The following is a 17,665-nucleotide window of genomic DNA, read 5'->3' as shown; positions in this document are numbered from 1 at the left end:
ACATAAGGTCCAGGCAGCTAAAAACCAATAAAGCACTGGAGGAATATAGAGAAAGTAGAAAAGAACTCAAACAGGGAGTTAGAAGGGCAAAAGGGGGTCACGAAATGTCCTTGGCAGACAGGATTAAGGAGAATCCCAAGGCATTTTATACATACATTAGGAACAAGGGGGTTGTCAGAGAAAGAGTCGGACTTCTCAAGAACAAAGGAGGGGAATTATGCTTAGAACCCAAAGAAATAAGTGAGATCCTACATGAATACTTTGCATCAGTATTCACAAAGGAGAGGGACACGTTGATTGGTAGTGTCTCAGAGGGATGTGTAGACTCGTTAGAACAAATCGCAATTACAAGGGAGGAAGTGTCAGGTGTTTTAGGAAGCATTAAGGTAGACAAATCCCCAGGGCCAGATGGCATCGGTCCTAGATTTCTGAGAGAGACAAGAGATGAAATTGCTGGGCCTCTAACAGAAATGTTTGTTTCTTCATTGGACACAGGTGAGGTCCCAGAGGATTGGAGGATAGCAAATGTAGTCCCGTTATTTAAGAAGGGTAGCAAGGATAACCCGGGTAATTATAGGCCAGTGAGCTTGACGTCCGTGGTAGGGAAATTGTTGGAAAAGATTCTTAGAGATAGGATCTATACACATTTAGAACTGAATAGTCTCATTAGCGATAGACAACATGGTTTTGTACGAGGGAGGTCATTCCTCACAAATTTGGTTGAGTTTTTTGATGAGGTGACAAAAATGATTGACGAGGGAAGGGCCGTGGATGTCGTCTACATGGATTTTAGTGAAGCATTTGACAAGGTCCCTCATGGCAGGCTGGTGCAAAAGGTTAAATCTCATGGGATCAAAGGTGAACTAGCTAGATGGGTTCAAAACTGGCTTGGCCATAGAAGACAGAGGGTAGCAGTGGAGGGGTCATTTTTCTGATTGGAGGTCTGTGACTAGTGGTGTTCCGCAAGGCTCTGTACTGGGACCTCTGCTGTTTGTGATATATATAAATGATTTGGAAGAAGCTGTAGCTGGTCTGATTAGTAAGTTTGTGGACAACACAAAGATTGCTGGAGTTGCGGATAATGATGAACATTGTCAGAGAATACAGCAGGATATAGATAGGCTGGAAAATTGGGCAGAGAAATGGCAGATGGAATTTAATCCAGATAAATGTGAAGTGATGCATTTTGGTAGATCTAATGCAGGGGGGAGCTATACAATAAATGGCAGAACCATCAGGAGTATCGACACACAGAGGGATCTGGGTGTGCAAGTCCACTGATCCTTAAAGGTGGCAGCACAGGTGGAAAAGGTGGTGAAGAAGGTATATGGCATGCTTGCCTTTATTGGGTGGGACATAGAGTATAAAAGTTGGCATATGATGTTGCAGTTATATAGAACGTTGGTTAGGTCACATTTGGAATACTGCGTCCAGTTCTGGTCACCACACTACCAGAAGGACGTGGAGGCTTTGGAGAGAATGCAGAAAAGGTTTACCAGGATGTTGCCTGGCATGGAGGGTATTAGCTATGAGGTGAGATTGAGTAAACTAGGGTTCTTCTCCCTGGAAAGACAGAGGTTGAGGGGCGACCTAATAGAAGTTTATAAAATTATGAAGGGCATAGATCAGGTGAACAGTTGGAAGCTTTTTCCCAGGTCAGAAATGTCAAACACAAGGGGTCACAAGTTCAAAGTAAGGGGAGCAAGGTTCAATCCAGATATGCGGGGGACGTTTTTTATACAGAGGGTGGTGGGGACCTGGAATGCACTACCAAGCAAGGAGGTTGAGGCAGACACGCTAGGATCATTTAAGACTTATCTAGATAACCACATGAACAGACTGGGAATAGAGGGATACAAGCGGATGGTCTAGTTAGGAACACATGATCGGTGCAGGCTTGGAGGGCCGAAGGGCTTGTTCCTGTGCTGTATTGTTCTTTGTTCTTTGTTCTTTGAGATTACAGACAGCTCCAAGAAAAATAGGGTGATAATAGTCAGAGATTTTAACTTTCCCAACATTGACTGGGACAGCCATAGTATTCGAGGGTTGGATGGAGAGAAATTTGTTGAGTGTATTCAGGAGGAATTTCTCATTCAGTCTGTGGATGGCCTGACTAGAAAGGGGGCAAAACTTGACCTCCTCTTGGGAAGTAAGGAAGGGCAGGTGACAGAAGTGTTAGTGAGGGATCATTTTGGGACCAGTGACCATAATTCTATTAGTTTTAAGATAGCTATGGAGAACGTTAGGTCTGGCCCAAAAGTTAAAATTCTAAATTGGGGCAAGGCCAATATTGATGGTATCAGGCACAAACTTTCAAAAGTTAATTGGGGGAGTCTTTGGGAAGGCAAAGGGTAAGTGGCAGGCTTTCAAAAGTTTGTTAACCAGGGTTCAGGATAAACACATTCCTCTTAGAGTGAAGGGCAAGGCTGGCAGAAGTAGGGAACCCTGGATGACTCGGGGATATTAAGGCCCTGGTCAAGAAGAAGAAAGAGGCACATGACATGCATAGGCAGCTGGGATCAAGTGAATCCCTTGAAGAGTATAGTGGGTGGAAGAGTAGAGTTAAGAGAGAAATCAGGAGGGCAAAAAGAGGACACGAGATTGTTTTGGTAGATAAGGCAAAGGAGAATCCAAAGGGCTTCTACAAATACATAAAGGGCAAAAGAGTAACAAGGGAGAGAGTAGGGCCTCTTCAGGATCAACAAGGTCATCTATGTGCAGATCCACAAGAGATGGGTGAGATCCTAAATGAATATTACTCATCAGTATTTACTATTGAGAAAAGCATGGATATTAGGGAACTTGGGGAAATAAGTCGTGATGTCTTGAGGAGTGTATATATTACAGAGAAGGAGGTACTGGAAGTCTTAAAGCGCATCAAGATAGATAAATCCCCGGGACCTGATGAAGTGTATCCCAGGACATTGTGGGAGGCTAGGAAGGAAATTGCGGGTCCCCTAACCGAGATATTTGATCATCATGGTCATTGATTGTCGCCGGTGAGGTGCCAGAAGATTGGAGAGTGGCAAATGTTGTGCCTTTATTTAAAAAGGGCTGCAGAGAAAAGCCTGGAAACTACAGGCCAGTCAGCCTCACACCTGTGGTGGGTAAGTTGTTAAAAGGTATTTTGAGAGACAGGATCTACAGGCATTTAGAGACGCAAGGACTGATTAGGGACAGTCAGCATGGCTTTGTGAGTGGAAAATCATGTCTCACAAATTTGATTGAGTTTTTTGAAGGGGTAACCAAGAAGGTAGATGAGGGCAGTGCAGTTGATGTTGTCTACATGGACTTTAGCAAGGCCTTTGACAAGGTACCGCATGGTAGGTTGTTAAATCTCACGGGATCCAGGGTGAGATAGCCAAATGGATACAAAATTGGCTTGTTGACAGGGTGGTTGTGGAGGGTTGTTTTTCAAACTGGAGGTCTGTGACCAGTGGTGTGCCTCAGGGATCGGTGCTGGGTCTATTGTTATTTGTCATTTATATTAACGATTTGGATGAGAATTTAGTAGGCATGGTTTGTAAGTTTCAGATGACACCAAGATTGGTGGCATAGTGGATAGTGAAGAAGGTTATCTAGGATTGCAACGGGATCTTGATCAATTGGGCCAATGGGCTGACGATTGGCAGATGGAGTTTAATTTAGATAAATGCGAGGTGATGCATTTTGGTCAATCGAACCAGGGCAGGACTTCCTCAGTTAATGATAGGGTGTTGGGGAGAGTTATAGAACAAAGAGACCTAGGGGTACGGGTTCATAGCTCCTTGAAAGTAGAGTCACAGGTGGACAGTGGTGAAGAAGGCATTCGGCATGCTTGGTTTCATTGGTCAGAATATTGAATACAGGAGTTGGGACGTCTTGTTGAAGTTGTACAAGACATTGTTAAGGCCTCACTTGGAATATTGTGTACAGTTCTGGTCACCCTATTATAGAAAGAATATGAGTAAACTAGAAAGAGTGCAGAAAAGATTTACTAGGATGCTCCCGGGACTTGATGGATTGAGTTATAAGGAGAGGCTGGATAGACTGGGACATTTTTCTCTGGAGCGTAGGAGGCTTGGGGGTGATCTTATAGAGGTCTATAAAATAATGAGGGGCATAGATCAGCTAGATAGTCAATATCTTTTCCCAAAGGTAGGGGAGTCTTAAGCTAGAGGGCACAGGTTTAAGATGAGAGGGGAGAGATACAAAAGGGTCCAGAGGGGCAATTTTTTCACAGAGGATGGTGAGTGTCAGGAACAAGCTGCCAGAGGTAGTAGTAGAGGCGGGGTACAATTTTGTCTTTTAAAAAATGTTTAGACAGTTACATGTGTAAGATGGCTATCGAGGGATATGGGCCAAACACGTGTAATTGGGACTAACTTCGGGCTTAAAAAAAGGGGTGACATGGACAAGTTGGGCCGAAGGGCCTGTTTCCATGCTGTAAATCTTTATGACTCTAAGATCACCCCTCAGCCTCCTACGCTCCAGAGAAAAAAGTCCCAGTCTATCCAGCCTCTCCTTATAACTCAAACCATCGAGTCCCGGTGGACTGCTTTGTCTTAAATTTCATGAATGTCAAGTTTTTTGAGTGCTGCTGGGAGATGAATTCGTCCAGGAAAATGGGGAATATGTCACCAGCATCTTGACTTGCATCTTGCAAATGGTGGGCAGGCTTAGTGGGGGTCAGGTATGTTACTTGCTGAAAAATTCCCAGCCTCTAGTGGTACTTATCTGGCAGGTCCAGTTAAAATGTACTCAATAACTCGGAGAATGTTAATGGTAGGTTATTCAGCAACAGTAATGTTGTTGGCTGTCAAGGGGAGATAGCTAGATTCTCTGTTGTGGGAAGCGGTTGATGCCTAGCACTTCTGCAATGTGAATATTATTTGCCACTTTTGAGCTCAAGCCTGTCCGTGTTGCAGGCTGCCACAGACTGCTTCAGTATCTGAACAGTTGCAAACAGTACTGAGCACTGTGTAATCATTATCCGTGTCACACTGTGCTGGAATTTGCTCTCCAGTCCACTTGGCCAGAACTAACTGCTCCTGTTATATTGCATTGGAATTTCCTGCTCTCGAATAAACTTTGTTCAAAAGTTTTTTTTAATCTCTTATCACAGAACTTGCTATTCTCTGAATCTATGTTGAAATTGCCTGTTCCCTGTTTATCAGCTTCAACTTCAATGCTATCTCCTTCGAGGGAAAGTCAAAGTATTGGAGCTGTTGGCAGCCTTAAAGTGGATAAATCTCCAAGTCCTGATGAATTGTGCCCCGGGCTGCTATGGGAGACAAGGGAGGAGATTGCAGGGGCTCTGACCCCAAATTTTCAATTCCTCTCTGGCCACGGGGGAGGTACAGTAAGAGTTTTAAAAACACCAGGTTAAAGTCCAACAGGTTTATTTGGTAGCAAATGCCATTGCTACCAAATAAACCTGTTGGACTTTAACCTGGTGTTGTTAAAACTCTTACTGTGATTACCCCAGTCCAACGCCGGCATCTCCACATCATGACGACGGGGGAGGTGCCAGGTGACTGGAGAACAGCTAATGTGGTTCCGCTATATAAGAAAGGTTGTAGAGATAAATCAGGGAACTGCAGACCAACGAGTCTCACGTCAGTGGTAGGAAAATGATTCGAGAAACTTCTGAAGGAGAGCATCTATCTCCACCTGGAGAGCAAAGCTTGATCAGGGGCAGTCAGCATGGCTTCGTCAGAGGGAGGTCATGCCTAACAAATTTGATTGAATTTTTTGAGGAGCTGACCAGGTGTGTAGATGAGGGTAGTGCAGTCGATGTCGTTTATATGAAATTCAGCAAAGTCTTTGACAAGGTCCCACATGGGAGACTTGTAAAGAAGATCAATTCACTTGGGATACAGGGTAATTTGATAAAGTGGATTCAAAATTGGCTCAGTTGTCGGAGACAGAGGGTGATGAAAGAAGGCTGCTTTAGTGACTGGAAGCCAGTGTCCAATGGTGTACCATAGGGATCTGCGCTGGGCCCCCTATTATTCATCATTTATATAAATGACATTGATGATGATGTGGCGGGTAGGATTAGTAAGCTTGTGGATGACACAAAGATTGGACAGGTGGTTAACGGTTAGGTAGTGTCTTGAGCTACAAGAAGATATAGACGGAATGGTCAAATGGGATAAGTGGCAGATGGAATTTAATCCTGAAAAGCGTGAGGTGATACTTTGGTAGGAATAATTTGACAAGAAAGTACTCAATGAGTGGTAGGACAATAGGAAGTTCTGTGGAACAAAGGGATCTTAGCATGTTTGTCCACAAATCTCTGAAAGCAGAAGGGCATGTTAATAGGGTGGTGAAAAGGGGATATGGGACACTTACCTTTATCAATTGAGGCATAGGTTACAAAAGCAGGGAAGCCATGTTGGAGTTGTATAGAACTTTGGTGAGGCCACAGCTAGAGTACTGTGTGCAGTTTGGGTCGCCAAATTATCGAAAGGATGTGATTGCACTGGAGGGGGTGCAGAGGAGATTCACCAGGGTGCTGCCTGGGATGGAACATTTAAGTTATGAAGAGAGGTTGCGTAAGCTTGGGTTATTTTCGTTGGAGCAGAGAAGACTGAGGGGCGACCTGATCGAGGTGTACAAGGTTATGAGAGACATGGACAAAGTGGATAAGGAGTAGCTGTTCCCCTTAGTTGAAGGGTCAGACATGAAGGGACATAGGTTCAAGGTGAGGGGCAGGAGGTTTAGGGGGGATGTGGGGAAAAACCTTTTTACCCAGAGGGTGGTGACGGTCTGGAATGTGCTGCCTGGGAGGGTGGTAGAGGCAGGATGCCTCACATTCTTTAAAAAGTACCTGGATGAACACTTGGCACATCATAACATTCAGGGCTATGGGCCAAGTGCTGGCAGGTGGGATCAGGTGGGAGATCAGGTGCTTCTAATGTGCGGACTCGATGGGCTGAAGGGTCTTTTCTGCACTGTATGGTTCTATGATTCTATGTTATTCATGGGATGTCATCCAGCCACAGACATAATATGATCAAAAAATGGTCCCTAGAGGCCGTAATTTTATCAAAACTAATCATAGCGACATGCAAAATTATCCACTTTGGTAGTAAGTATGGAAAAACAGAATGGCCGCGATTCTTCCATCCCACTGTGGAAAAATTAGCCGGGAGAATCTCGAGGCGGGTGATGCGCAAGGTTCACGCATGAGTTCCCACCATGATAACATCTGCCAGTGCCGGATTTCTGGCGGTGTCTGCTCCGTGCCGCATGCTAGGTTGTTGCATAAGGTTAAATCTCATGGGATCCAGGGCGAGGTATCTGATTGGATACAAAATTGGCTTCTTGACAAAAGCCAGAGGGTCGTAGTAGAGGGTTGTTTTTCAAACTGGAGGCCTGTGACCAGCGGTGTGCCTCAGGGATCAGTGCTGGGCCCACTGTTATTTGTCATTTATATTAATGGTTTGGATGAGAATATAGGGGGCATGGTTAGTAAGTTTGCAGATGACATCAAGATTGGTGGCATAGTGGAGGGTGAAGAAAGTTACCTCCAATTGCAACAGGATCTTGATGAATTGGGCCAGTGGGCTGACGAATGGCAGATGGAGTTTAAGTTAGACAAATGCGAGGTGATGCATTTTGGTAGATTGAACCAGGGCATGACTTACTCAGTTAATGGTAGGGCGTTGGGGAGAGTTACAGAACAAAGAGATCTAGGGGTACATGTTCATAGCTCCTTGAAAGTAGAGTCACAGGTGGACGGAGTGGTGAAGAAGGCATTCAGCATGCTTGGTTTCATTGGTCAGAACATTGAATACAGGAGTTGGGAAATCTTATTGAAGTTTTACAAGACATTGATAAGGCCACACTTGGAATCCTGTGTACAGTTCTGGTCACCCTATTATAGAAAGGATATTATTAAACTAGAAAGAATGCAGAAAAGATTTACTGGGATGCTACTGGGGCTTGATGGTTTGAGTTATGAGGAGAGGCTGGATAGACTGGGACTTTTTTCTCTGGAAGGCATCCATCAACTCTCCTAGTCACAGGCCAGGACTTAGGCGATGAACAACTGGCCACTGGCAGGATTTTCCAATTCCACCAAAGTCAATGGCCATTTTCTTGGTTTGCTGTGCCCACCGTCAGGAAACATGCCGTGGGGGAACAACCTCAGCAGGACCAGATGATCCCACCAATGGGAAGGGCTGGAATATCCTATCCAAGTTGTCTCCATTAACACCAAAACAGAAAATACTGGAAAATCTCAGCAGGTCTGATGGCATCTGTGGGGAGAGAATAGAGCCAACGTTTCGAGTCTGAATTACCCTTCATCAGAGCTGAGAGCAAAGAAGATCAGCAGAGATTTGTACTATGACGGTGGGGGTCGGGGGGGATTAAAATGGGACAAAGGGAACGTGAATGAGGATACAGAAGGCTGAGAAGATGCTAAGAGTGTCTATTAAGTGATCCGAATGCGAGAGTGGCAGAACAGAGATGCGGATTGTTAAAGGACTACCTGAGGAATGTGGCAGTTGCCCTGAAGGGGGGGAGAGAGGGGACAAGAAGGAGAGCTGGAATGGAAAGTGGAAAAATGGAGGTGAGAAAGAAGGATGATAAAATGGATGAATAGAATGAAACAAAATAAAATAAAATAAATGGAAGTGGGGGGAAGGTGGAGGGGAAAGTTCATGCTCTGAAGTTGTTGAACTCAATGTTCAGTCCAGGAGGCTGGAAAGTGCCCAATCGGAAGACGAGGTGCTCCTCCTCCAGTTTGTGTTGGGGTTCGCTAGAACACAGCAAAAGGTCAAGGACGGACATGTGGACAGGGGAGCAGGGTGGTGTGTTGAAGTGGCAAGCGACAGGAAGGTCTGGGTCCTGCTTGCAGACGGACGGAAGGTGTTCAGCAAAGCAGCCACCCAGTCTGCGTTTGGTCTTTCCGATGTAAAGTAGACCGGATTGGGAGCAGTGAATGCAACGGACCAGATTGAAGGAGGTGCATGTGAAACGCTGCTTCACCTGAAAGGGATGTTTACCACCTGGGACGGTGAGCAAGGAGGAGGTGAAGGGGCAGGTGTTGCATCTTCTACGGTCGCATGGGAAGGTGCTGTGAGCAGGGGGTGAGGTGTTGGGTGTGATGGAGGAGTGATCCAGGGTATCTCCGGAGAGAACGGTCCCTACAGAATGCTAACGCGGGGGTGAGGGGAAGATGTGTTGAGTAGTGGCATCATGCTGGAGTTGGTGGAAATGGCGGAGGATGATCCTTTGAATGTGGAGACTGGTGGGATGAAAAATGAGGACAAGGGGGAACCTGTCCTGGTTCTGGGAGGGAGGGGAGGGGGTAAGGCCCGGGAGATGGGTTGGATGCGGTTGAGAGCCCTGTCAACCACAGTGGGTGGAAAACCACGATTGAGGAAGAAGGAAGACATATCGGCAGCGCTATTTTGGAAAGTGGTATCATCAGAACAGATGAGGTGGAGACAAAGGAACTGAGAGAGTGGGATGGAGTCCTTACAGGATGTGGGGTGTGACGAGCTGTAGTCAAGGTCGTTTTGGGAGTCAGTGGGTTTGTAATGTATCCTAGTGGACAGTTCATCACCAGAATTGGAGACAGAGAGGTCAAGGAAGGGAAGAGAAGTATCAGAGAAGGCGATAGAGGGGTGGAAATTGGAAGCAAAATTGATAAATTTCTCCAGGTCCAGACAAAAACATGAAGTGGCACCGAAATAGTTGTCGATGTACCAATAAAGGAGTTGTGAGAGGGGGCCGGAGTAGGACTGGAGTAGGGAATACTCCACATAACCCATAAAGAGGCAGGCATAACTGGGACACATGCGGGTGCCCATAGCCACATCTTTTATTTGGAGGAAGTGAAACGAATTTTTAAAAAATTGTTGAGTGGGAGAACCAGTTCAGCCAGACGGAGAGAGTGGTGGTGGATGGGGGATTGTTCAGACCTCTGTTCGAGGAAGAAGCAGAGAACTTTGAGGCCATCCTGGTTTCCATTTCCATTTATTTTATTTCATTTTGTTTCATTCTATTCATCCATTTTATCATCCTTCTTTCTCACCTCCATTTTTCCACTTTCCATTCCAGCTCTCCTTCTTGCCCCCTCTCCCCCCACCCCCTTCAGGGCAAATGATACACAACCTCCTGTTTTATATCAAAAATGAGTTTTTAATTTATTAATTAGTCACAAGTAGGCTTACATTAACACTGCTATGAAGTTACTATGAAAATCCCCTAGTCGCCACACTCCGGCGCCTGTTCGGGTACACTGAGGAAGAATTTAGCATTAAATTTTAAAGTTTATTTATTTAGTGTCAAAAGTAGGCTTACATTAACACTGCAATGAAGTTATTGTGAAAATCCCCTAGTCACCTGTTCGGGTACACTGAGGGAGAATTTAGCATGGCCAATGCACCTAACCAGCATGTATTTCGGACTGTGGGAGGAAACCTGAGTACCAGGAGAAAACCCATGGAGACATGGGGAGAACGTGCAGACTTCGCACAGATGGTGACACAAGCCGGGAATCGAATCTGGGTTCTTGGCACTGTGAGGCAGCAGCGCTAACCACTGTGCTGCCGTGCTTATTTACTGGGCTGACACCATTAGGTAGTTAAAAGGCTGAACAGTGGCATTTTTGAATAAATGATTTAAACAACAGCTTTTAAGATGGCCGAATATTTATATAACTGCATGCTACAAATTCCAAAGCCGTTAAAATGGCATCAGGCTTTCTGCAAAGACAATCATTGTAGAGAAGTTTGAACGAACCATCTGTTGAATCATTTATAAAACATCCAAACAGCACCCGTGTACTCAACTGGGTGTGGAACAAGTCATTAGATGAAATTGTTTTGGATAATGGACCCTTGGCCGAGAAGGAACTTTCTAATCTGGCCATAATCTAATCATGTCCAAATTGTGGGTCTAGAATCAACTTGTTATGGCCGTGTTTGGATAACTAGTCAGTTGATGAGAGATCACTTGATGAGCTGACTGAGCCCCTCCCCCCACGCCCTCCTTTTGTGTTTTAGGAAATTTGCTTTTCTCTGGACAAGTTAGAATGGACGAAAATGAGGTGTAGACGAAGAAGGAACCCTGAATGGGTCTTCTCTCTCTCTCCGTCCATCCCTGCAAGCTTTAACACTGTCTTTTGTTCAAGCAAACACACTCCACAAGCAGTGGGTTCAGCAAAAATGTAGAAATCACTTGTTAACGTCTTTAAATCATGTTGAACAGAATTCAGAAAGTCTCCCGAGCACAGTCTCTACCATCTAAGTCATCAAGCTACAAGATCCGTATGCAACTGACTTTTGTGGACTCTTAAACCATTTAAATTACCCTCAGATAAAAGATAAGCAATTAGCCTAAGATAAGCAAAATACTCCGGAAGCTGGAATCTGAAACAAAAACAGAAAAATGCTGGAAAATCTCAACAGGTCTGACAGCATCTGTGGAAAGATCGACAGATGACGTCAGACCTGCTGAGATTTTCCAGCATTTTTCTGTTTTTGATTTAAATTACACTCCCCACTTTGCAACTTACTATTGTGCATGTATTGTGATGCTACTGTGCCTTTAAGAAACGTATTTTAGTCATGTTTCTCTGCAGGGTCTTTCTGCAGTCCTTGGCAATTTTTCGGCACCGAGTTGTCTGCAGCCGTGTCCTGTATTATTACTGCAGCAGTATAATTGATATCATGTTGATTATAACCTGAACTAATGCAGCGTTTTGCGGTTTTAATGGTCCTTGATTTGGGGATAATTGGCAGGTCCGATGATACACCTGGGAAGCATTCCAAGCGTTTAGTTTCATTTCTCAGTTGCTGCCAGAAGCTGGTGGGAGAAGGCAGTCTATCTCTCTCTCTCTTTCTCTCTTTCTCTATCTCTCTCTCCAGATGCTTTCTGAAAGCTGCAGGAATGGCAAGCCTCAGATTTGATCCAACATCCAAAGGACCAATTCGCAGCAGGTGTTAAAAAACTGAATATCCAGCATCACGTGAACATATTTGCTTTTTATGCTAAGTCTGGAGAAGGGTCATGAGTCTATGGAATGGTGTTTTACTTGGAATAACATGGATAGCTAGCTGTTAAGGATTATAATGTGTCATGTTTAAACCTTGTAATTGGTAAAAGTATAAATCTTACTGAGTTTTTTGTTTTTTCTTCCTGGCGATGTTGCAAACTTTCTTCAGCAGTAGAACCATTAGCATTGTAACAATGAGGAACAGAGACAGCAGGAAAAACATCACATCTATACAATAGTAAGCATACCAGGGGAGTTGGTAAAATTCTGAGCGCAAATGTGCTGCACCTTTGTGTCGAGCAACAAACTCAATCCAGAAAATGGCTCTCTCCATTGGAGATTCGGGTTGATCCCTGTGGAGAACAGAGAGTTTCTGCATGTTATCCCGATAAGATGCGTTATTTATCACCTCATCAATTGCCTGCAATAGATCTGCTGACTGCATTGTTGCTACATTAATCACCTTTGCTGCACCTCGGGTCTCAAGTCTAAGTATATTGTCAAACTGGTCAAAAAGCAGAGGAATGCCAACTACTGGCACCCCATGATAGATGGCTTCATAAATCCCATTGGTCCCACCATGGGCAATGAAGGCTCGTGTCTTGGGGTGCCCTAGAAGATCATTCTGAGGGATCCATTTTGCCAGCAGCGTATTATTTCCTATGTTGGGAGGGATTGTTCCATTGTATCTCCAAATAACTTTCTGAGGTACCTGAGCAAATGCCTCTGCTATTTTCATTGTAGTATGCATTGGCAAAGAGCTGACAATGGTCCCCAGAGACATCACAATAATCCCATGTTCTCCTGAGGATTGGACAAACTCTTCAAACTCTGCTGCGAGAGGTTTGGGTGGTTTACACTGGAATCCTCCAATGTAAACGATATTTGGCATGGTGGGTCTCGGGAACTCAAATATAAAATCTACTCTCATCAGCCACACATCAGCTCTCAGGAGAACTGTCTCGATATCTGTGTCTGGGCCCAGATATCGATGGCAGAGCTCATTGTAAGTCGGATTAATGATAAGTTCTAAAGCTGACTTTTGAAGAAGATATGAGATGATATTTTTAATTCTTTGGGGAAAACTCATTTTATCTGTCAATCCTGAGTTTTGCACTGGGATGTAGGACAGTGGAGATGGGGCAAAGAGAAAATGCGCTTCTCCACTGGTGATCCAACGAACATTATATACCAAAGGGAGTTTTAAATAATAAGCAAGCATTGGGCCTACAGGAAAAGCAGGATCAGCAAGTACTAAGTCAAAGTGCGCATTTTCAAGTTGGTTTAACAAATTCCTATTTTGAAAAAGTGCATGGCTCAGATTTTGGAGATAAATATGAAAGGTATGCACAAAAGTCATTAGTTCATACAGGTGCTTAACAAAACCCCATGATGTTGAACTATTCTGTAAAAGATTCAGTGAACTTTGTACAACATCTTGCAAAATGACTTCACTTGTAGTTTTCCCAAGGTCTCCTTGCAGTTGAACCACCACGGATCGATTTGGATCAGGCATCTCTTTGACGTACCAAAACGTTGAGAAATAAAGCACAGTGTTGTTGTGTCCATGAAGTTTCAGTTCTTCCATTAGAATTCTCATATTGATCCAGTGACTTCCCTCAAAAGGTACAACTAATATATTTGCTCCCTGCGTTATTGGGCATGATATGATGCTGATGAGACTAAGCACATATGTAATATGGAATCTGCTTTTCCACCCAAGACATTCCATATTGCGAGGAAAGGATATTCAGAATCTGTTGAAGAACAGAACGGAAATATTTGTGATACAACATAAATTGAAGATCTTCAAAAGTTAAAAAATAGCAAAAGGAAAAGGCCACCAAACAGTATCCACCATACTATAGGATCATGCTTGAACCCCTACATCAATTCCACTTTCTCCACCCTATCCCAATTTCCCTTGCTTCCCAGCATTGCATTTGCTCAAAGTCAGAAAATTCGCAACAGTCTGATGTAGAAACCCTCAAAGATTCATCATCCTCTATGAAGAATCCAGACTTTGGTGTACAGGGCAGAATTTCAAAATGTACAGATGATATGAAAAGTCCAAGCATTGTGAACTGTGAGGAGGATAGTGTGGTATTTCTAAAGGACACAGCTGGAATGGGCGAGTGAAGTACAATGCAGAGAAATGTAAAGTGATTCTTTTTATAGGGAGGGAGTGCATGAACAAAGGGACCTGAGTGCATATGCACATAAATTATTGAAGGTGGCAGGATAGACTTGATGGGCCGAATGGCCTAATTTTACTCCTACCATCTTATGATCTTAGAGAGGACAGTCAATAAAGCAAACATTTTGTTTTTTGCTTTAATAGGGACATAGAATACAAGAGAAAGGAAATTAAGTTGACCTTGTATAAGACACTAGTTCAGTCTCAGCTGATGCAGTTGTGTCTGTACTTGGCAATACATTAAACTAATCTGACCTGTGGGTTGAATGTCTTCTCATGTGAAATGAAAATTTAGATTCAATAGAAGCCAGTTAGAACAAAGAAAATTACAGCACAGGAACAGGCCCTTCGGCCGTCCAAGCCTGCACTGACCATGCTGCCTGACTGAACTAAAACCCCTTAACCTTTCAGGGACCATATCCCTCTATTCCCATCCTATTCATGTATTTGTCAAGACTCCCCTTAAAAGTCACCGTCATATCTGCTTCCACTACCTCTCTCGGCAGCGAGTTCCAGGCACCCACCACCCTCTGTGTAAAAAACTTGCCTCGTACATCTCCTTTGTGGCCAAATGGGCCACCTAAAATGGCGATTTATAGAGCATTCTGGGACAATTGGGCAAGAACTAAAACAGCAGGCTGCAGCCTAAATGACAGAGATAAACAGGCTGCAGCTCAGATGACTGAACACACGGGATATGGGCCATCTCCAGGACAAAGGGGACTTTCTGGTCAAACTGGGTTGTTTACCAGACATAGGGGCGCCTTAACCCCTTATTTGGGAGGGAAGTGTGTGTCCTACGTGCCCCCAGCACCTACAGACATGCCCATTGGGGACACACCCAGAGATTGGTGTGGCAGTACCCGATTGGACTTTATCGATCAGGGTGATCAAGTCCTGATCGATTGATTGGCAACGGGAAAGGGGTGCAAAAACCAACGGGTATAGAGGGTGCTGTGCAACCAAGAATCTCTCTCTCTCTCTGACCCCACGAACGAGCTACTACATCACCAGCAACGACCAGCATGAGGAGAGCCACCACACCCGAGAAGGAAGGAAGACCAGAGCCGGAGTGTCAGACCAGACCAAATGACCAGAATACACAGAAGACTACAGAGAACAGCATGCAGATGAAGGCCAATATCTGCTTGGGTACTTGCCAGTCACGCAAAAGTTAAGTCAAGGTCTAGTATTGGACTTGAACTTCAGCATTTCCGCAGGATAACTTATTGTTGCTTGGGTGGGTGATTATTGATTGTTTAAATAAATATTGTTGTACTAACAAGAAGTCTACTCACAATTCTTTGTCCACCGTATAAGGGTTAAAACTGTGCGGCACGCACAACACCTTGAAACATTGCCCCTCACACCTTAAATTTATGCCCCCAGTAATTGGCTCTTCCACCCTGGGAAAAAGCTTCTGACTATCCAATTGTGTTGCATTTGGTGGTAATAAGCAGGGAGCAGCAAGTCCCAGCATGTGAGTAGGAGCAGTAAGTTCCACATACACTCTATGAAGTGGCGTGCGATTTTCCAATGCAGAGGAATGCTCCCCGGACGCAAGGGAACTTTGCGTGATTATAGTTAGGCTATCTGCGATATTGTTGTGCAGAAATTAAAAGCACTTCTGCATATCTTGCCTGGAGATATCTATTCATAAGACATAGGAGCGGAAGTAAGGCCATTCGGCCCATCGAGTCCACTCCACCATCACAGTTAAAAGACTGATTTTAATTTGTGGTTTATAAAAATGCTCCTTGTCATGAAGCTATCAGCTTTCACTTACCTGTGAAGCCTAAGTTGTGTGCTGCTGTATTCCCGGAAGCTTAGATTTCAAATAAAGAGTTGTTAATTTAGCTGATAGGTCTAAATGAATTCCTCACTGTACAATACTAGTTTTCATTTGATTGGTATGGACAACATTTCCATTTGGGTGGAGCGTTTCCTCTTAAATGTTGTCTTTATTTCTGACTTTTGCCATGGCGAAAATGAGATCAAGCCTTGGTGGAGGAGCTATTCCTACTCCAATCAGCTTGGATCATGTAGATCAAGCCCAAGACAGGAGGTGAGAGCCCTGTCTTGTCAGCTTGGATCGGGAATGTCTCAACTTGTTGAGACTCTGAATTGGACTTGATTTGATTGAATTGGAATAAAAATACAAAAAAAAACAACAATGAACTTTACTATAGGGAACGTCAGTGATTGATCTGAGTCTGAAAAGGAACAGGAAAGTCGCAAGTTAATTCGTTGATAGTTAACTGCTTTTAGGGTGTGCGTGAATTTAAAGAGCTAATGACTATGAGCTACACAGAGAGTGTGTAAAGAGTAGAGATTAGAAAAATGTGAAAGCAAAGGGAAAATTAAATTTGAAAAATTTAAAGTTTATTTATTAGTGACAAATAGGCTTACATTCACACTGCAATGAAATTACTGTGAAAATCCCCTAGTTGCCACACTCCGGCACCTGTTTGGGTACACTGAGGGGGAATTAAGCATGGCACGTCTTTTGGGCTGTGGGAGGAAGCCACAGCACCTGGAGGAAACGCAGTCACCACACAGTGACCCAAGTCGGGAATGGAACTTGATTGATTTGATTTGATTTGATTTATTATTGTCACATGTATTAACATACAGTGAAAAGTATTGTTTCTTGCGCGCTATACGAACAAAGCACACCATTCATAGAGAAGGAAACGAGAGAGTGCAGAATGTAGTGTCACAGTCATAGCGAGGGTGTAGAGAAAGATCAACTTAATACAAGGTAAGTTCATTCAAAGGTCTGACAGCAGCAGGGAAGAAGCTGGTACGTGATCTCAGACTTCTGTATCTTTTTCCTGACGGACGAAGGTAGAAGAGAGAATGTCTGGGGTGCGTGGTGTCCTTAATTATGCTGGCTGCTTTGCCGAGGCAGCGGGAAATGTAGACAGAGTCAATGGAAGGGAGGCTGGTTTGCGTGATGGATTGGGATACATTGACGACCTTTTGTAGTTCCTTGCGGTCTTGGGCAGAGCAGGAGCCATACCAAGCTGTGATACAACCAGAAAGAATGCTTTCTATGGTGCATCTGTAAAAGTTGGTGAGAGTCGTAGCTGACATGCCAAATTTCCTTAGTCTTCTGAGAAAGTAAAGGCATTGGTGGGCTTTCTTAACTATAGTGTCGGCATGGGGGGACAGGACAGGTTGTTGGTGATCTGGACACCTAAGATGTGTAGGTTAGAGGGAATAGCAGGGTAAATGCATGGGGTTCCAGGGGTGGGCCAGAGTAAGAATCTCGAGGAGAGTCAGTGCAGACTCGATGGACCGAATGGCCACCTTCTGCACTGTAGGGATTCTATGATTCTATGATATGACTTCATAAAGGGTTATGGAACTAAAATGGGTAGATGGAGTTAGGATAAAATCAAATTACTGCGGATGCTGGAACCTGAAACATAAATAGAAACTGCTGGAAAACCTCAGTAGATCTGACA

General features: G+C 44.1%; 1 pseudogene across 1 annotated transcript in view; it reads right to left on the bottom strand.

Annotated features, from left to right (window-relative positions):
- Window positions 1-12,074: 12,074 nt before the first annotated feature.
- Window positions 12,075-17,665, bottom strand: part of LOC144511220 (UDP-glucuronosyltransferase 2A1 pseudogene) — a 17,309-nt pseudogene continuing 11,718 nt past the window's right edge. The window contains exon 2 of the transcript XR_013500772.1: window positions 12,075-13,755. The product of XR_013500772.1 is annotated as a UDP-glucuronosyltransferase 2A1 pseudogene (transcript). The remainder of the gene's footprint in view (window positions 13,756-17,665) is intronic.

Source organism: Mustelus asterias, chromosome 24 (genome assembly GCF_964213995.1).
Source record: "Mustelus asterias chromosome 24, sMusAst1.hap1.1, whole genome shotgun sequence".
Classification (NCBI taxonomy): Eukaryota; Metazoa; Chordata; class Chondrichthyes; order Carcharhiniformes; family Triakidae; genus Mustelus; species Mustelus asterias.
This window is presented reverse-complemented; position numbering and strand designations above follow the sequence as displayed.